The sequence below is a fragment of the Microtus ochrogaster genome, unplaced genomic scaffold (assembly GCF_000317375.1).
Source record: "Microtus ochrogaster isolate Prairie Vole_2 unplaced genomic scaffold, MicOch1.0 UNK1, whole genome shotgun sequence".
Lineage (NCBI taxonomy): Eukaryota > Metazoa > Chordata > Mammalia > Rodentia > Cricetidae > Microtus > Microtus ochrogaster.
Genome location: NW_004949099.1, coordinates 41,643,343 through 41,648,626, shown reverse-complemented (window position 1 = coordinate 41,648,626; position 5,284 = coordinate 41,643,343).

The window sequence follows — 5,284 nt, the reverse complement described above, 5'->3', positions numbered from 1 at the left end:
GCTGGGATTAAAGGCGTGCGCCACCAACGCCCGGCTTTCTAGTTTTCATTATAGAAATCTCAGAGCTTTGTTTAAGCTCTGACTTAAACAAATAATTTGCTTCTTTTTTTTCCATTTTAAACTCAAAATAACACCCTCCAGGGGGCCATGGCCCACAGGTTGAGAACAGTTTTCCTGCCAGGATACAGCAAAATTTGAAAATATCCAGCATTTGAGTGGTGAGATCTGCTTCCTCCTCGTGTGGTTCCTCTGCTCAGAGTGTCATGCTCACAGTCCCTACGCACATTTAACCAGTTACCCTTGTAATTGATGGGAAAGACACAGTACATTTATTAATCAAACAATGTACACAGACATAATAGATGAACATAATATGAGAACCAAGAAGGTGATAAATGTGGGAGCTGCAAAGACTAGAGAAGGGTCAGGGGATCCAGAACACGATGCTGGGGACAGGAAAGATTGAAAGGATAATCTCATGCAGCAGTGACATTTAAGCAAAGGCCTGAAGTATAAGAGGGAGCTCATGACATAAATGTCTCGGCAAGGAAAAAAAAAAGACTCATAAGGTAGAGATGTGCTGTGTGATCAGGAAGAGCAACTGTGGGACTAGAGCAACAGAGGACATCAAGGATGGGCACCAGATGCCAGACCTGGTAGGGGACTGAGTCGTTACTGACACTTTAGCGTTCTCTCCGTACGAAACTGTAACTCATTACAGGGTTTTAGGTAGCAGTACCTGACTGGTTGTTCTGATGGGATCACCTGGCTAGGGTTAGTGAGGACAACCTGTAGGATCATAACAACTGGAGGGAATGTTGCCTACACATTGTGTGTGTGTGTGTGAATATATCCAATATATATAAACAAATCTAACCAAGAATATGAAAGACACATACAATGAAACCTTGAGGACAGTGTACTACATGACATTTTCCTTCTCCAAACTGAAACATTCTTCCAGTATAGAAAGGAAGGCGCATGAGCCTCCGGAGGGAAATAAAAGGTCACATATCCAAGAGAATAAAAACTTAAAAGATTTACAAGGCCCCTACCCAGCAGTACAAAAGGAATAAACAATTTCCAGGGGTGGAAACTCAACCAACTGTGGAAAGCAAAGATGTTACGACCACACCTGCAGGTGGTGTAGAAAGCTCCAGGGATCCAGCTCCAGTACCTTTCTGGAGATGTAGCTGCTTTTAACTTATCCCTGCTCCCTCTAAGTAACCCCTCACCCGTGTTCCTGTTAGTAACCCCAGTAAAAACTCTTTTGTGGTAATGTCCCCTTACAGGCTAATATATTAGAAAACTTAGTCAGCAGGAATGGAACTCTTTGATAGAATTAAAAGGATTAAGACTCAAGGCCTTCCTGGAGGAAGTGTGTCAATGGGGGTAGCCTTTAAAGTTTTCAAAAGCTTACACCCCACTCAGATCTGTGTGTGTGTGCGCGCTGTGCATGCCTGTGGATTAGCATGTAGCTCTCTTCTTCTCCAGTGCCATGTGTGCTGAGATGCTCCCTACCATGTTGATAATGGACTAAGCTTCTAAAACTGTAAGCAAGCCCCCCAATTAAATGCTTTCCTTTTATAAGAGTTGCTGTGGTCATGTGTCTCTTCACAACAATAAAACAGCGACTAACAAAATTTGGTACCAGTGACTGGATGGGGTATTGTTGTGACAAGACTGACCCTGCTGTTTGATAGGGGGAAATGGAAGACTGTGGGACTAAGGGACTAGAAAAGTGGTTGGAAGTTTTAAGCGAGACTTAATGGGTCATCCTAGTAGAAGGATGGAAGACAGTGCTGAGCAAACTGTTTATCCAAACTGTGGGGGTCCAGCTCAAGAGGTTTCACAAAACAGAAGTGACCTAGAAACTGCTCTTGTGGTATTTTGCTAAAGAATATGCCTGTTTTCTGCCTTTGCCCCCAAAATCTGCCTGAGGTCAAATTGAAGAGTTTTAGATTACTGGTGTACAAGGAGATTTCAAGGCAGCCAAATATTGACTGTGTCGTGTGGTTATTAGTAATTTGTCTGATGCTGATCTATAGTAAAAACTGAGCAAATTGGACAAAGATAAAGACAAGCTGTACAATTTGAAAAGAAACGGAGCACCAGGAAGTGTAATAAAACTAAGTTCAATGCTCAAGAAGATAAAAATTTTCAAGAAAAGCCTGATGCTAAATGAAATAAGGGAAGCAGTGACCTCGGAGCAAGACCAAACTAAGCTTCCAACTTGTGAAAATAAAAACTTACACAATGAAGGAAACCATTGTTTCTGCTGCTGAGATGAAACACCATGACCAAAACAACTTAGGGGGAAAAGAGTTCATTTGCCTTACACTTCCTCATTGAAGGAAATCAGACAGGAACTCAGAGTTCCTAGTAGTTACTCTACTATAGTAATTAAGACAGCATGGGATTGTATAAAAATTGACACATACCCAGGTTTGAGAACAAGAACTTGACTGAATCCTTTTCACGCCATGGCTTCATGGTGTCGGGGAGGTATCTGGTTGCCCTATAGGAAAAGTCGGATTTATACACTGCTGGGATACTATAAAAGGAAGAAATGCCATGATTTCATGGATTTTTTTTTATTGAGAAAAGGAAAAAAAAAAACAAGTTTCCACCTCCTCCCAGCCTCCCATTTCCCTCCCCCTCCTCCCCCCCTTCCCCCCTCCTCCCACCCTTCTCCCCCTCCCCCCACTCCTCTCCCCCTCCCTCTCCAGTCCAATGGGCAGTCAGGGTTCCCTGCCCTGTGGTAAGTCCTAGGTCCTCCCCCCTCCGTCTATATTTAGGAAGGTGAACATCCAAACTGGCTAGGCTCCCGCAAAGCCAGCACATTAAGTAGGATCAAAACCCCGTGCCATTGTCCTTAGCTTCTCATCAGTCCTCATTGTTCGCCATGTTCAGAGAGACCAGTTATATCCCATGCTTTTTCAGTCACAGTCCAGCTGGCCTTGCGATCAAGGAAGGTTGGATAAGGGAGCACGGAAGCACAATTCTTAGATAAGGGAACCACCTTAGGGTTGGCAAGAGCCTTGAACCTAGAGTGGCTCCCAGGAGCCCAAGCCGAGGTCCCCAGTTAGTTCCCTGAACAGCTGAGGATAAAGAACCTGAAATGACCCTATCCTATAGCAACACTGACGAATATCTTGCATATCATCATAGAACCTTCATCTGGTGATGGGTGGCGTTAGAGACATAGACCCACACTGGAGCACTGGACTGAGCTCTCAAGGTCCCAATGAGGAGCAGAAGGAGGGAGAACATGAGCAACGAAGTCGGGACCACGAGGGGTGCACCCACCCATTGAGACAGTGGAGCTGATCTATTGGGATTTCATGGATTTTTATAGAACTGACAGTGACTTATCCAAAGAACAAGTGTGCCCGTAGCTCTGCAAAAATGGGTTACTCCAGCCGGGCGGTGGTGGCGCACGCCTTTAATCCGAGCACTCGGGAGGCAGAGGCAGGCGGATCTCTGTGAGTTCGAGACCAGCCTGGTCTACAAGAGCTAGTGCCAGGACAGGCTCCAAAGCAACAGAGAAACCCTGTCTCGAAAAACTAAAAAAAAAAAAAAAAAAAAAAATGGGTTACTCCAGGTGGAGTGTATGTATACACTTCCTGTGGATAGTCCAATAGATCCGTCGGCTGTACATTTACTGTATAATACTTGTGGGCTCACCACAGGAAAGACCTCTCACAATCACAGATCAGTAGAATTACTTCGTAAAAATGGCCATCCCACTAAAAGCAACCTACAGATGTAGTGTGATCCCCATCAAAATTCCAATGCAACTCTTCATAGAAATTAAATAAAATAATCTTGAACTTAAGATAGACACACAAAAGCCCAGAATAGTCAAAACAATCCTGAACAACAACAAAGCTGGTGAAAATTTCCCCATCCTAGATTTCAAGTTACACTACTATACTTTAGCAATTAAGACAGCATGGGATCGCATAAAAATTGACACATACCCAGGTTTGGTAGCTCACACTTTTAATCCCAGCACTCAGGAGACAAAGACAGGCGGATCTCTGTGAGTTCAAGACCAGTCTGTTCTATAGAGCCAGTTCCAGGACAGCCAAAGCTACACAAGGAAAGCTCTTCTAAGAAAAAAAAAGGGGGGGGGACACATTGATCAGTGGAATAGGATTGCAACCTGACATAATCACACACTTCTGAAGACCCCTTATTTCTGTCAAAGAGGGCAACAGCACACAGTGAAGAAAAGACAGACCCTTCAACAGATGGTGTAGGAAAATGAAACTAGATTTTTATATCTCATCCCCCCAAAACTCAATTCCACATGGACCAAAACCTCAGCATAAGACCTGGAACCCCAATTGTAATTAACACAGAAGAAAGCAGGAGCCACATTTGAAATCACTGGCACAGGAAAGGGCTTCCTGAACAAGACCCTGGCGGTGTAGACATTCAGACCAACACCTGATAAATGGCACCTAACAAAACTAAATGTTTCTGAAAAGAAAAGGTCACCAATATTTAAGTAAAGAGGCAGCCAACCTAATGGGGGAAAGATTTGTCAGCTATGTATCTAGGAGTTTCCATCCAGGATGTGCAACGAACCCAAAAAACTAAACACCAAGAAAACAACAACCCAATTTAAAATTATGACATGGAACTAAACATGAAGTTCTGAAAAGATGAAATAAAAATAGCTGAGAAACTTTTCTTTCAAGTTCAATATCCTTAGCCTAATTTAGAGAAACGCAGACTAACTTTGAGATTTCATCTTAACCCACTTAGATGATGAATTTTCTACAAGGGCATTTTTATCGTGTGTGTTGGGGTCAGGGAATGCCATGAAGTCTTGAAAAAAGACAGAATGGATGAATCCTGTCTCCCTTGACAACCCCGAGTTGATCTCCGAATGCTAACATCATGTGACATAAAGCATGAGTCTTTGCAAAGTAAAATGGCACATTCCTTATGTCCTGTTTGTCTGTCTTCCTCCCTCCCAGGCACATACACTGTGGGGTGAAGGGTGGAAATACACTGTATAATCCTCTCGTTTTTCCACTAGGTTCTCTGCCAGAGCAAGATTCACAATGGAAGAAAACACACCAATTTATTGTGCTGGATGAGTTAAGAAAAAGATTGTCCCCACCCGGCGGTGGTGGCGCACGCCTTTAATCCCAGCACTCGGGAGGCAGAGGCAGGCAGATCTCTGGGAGTTCGAGACCAGCCTGGTCTACAAGAGCTAGTTCCAGGACAGGCTCCAAAACCACAGAGAAACCCTGTCTTGAAAAACAAA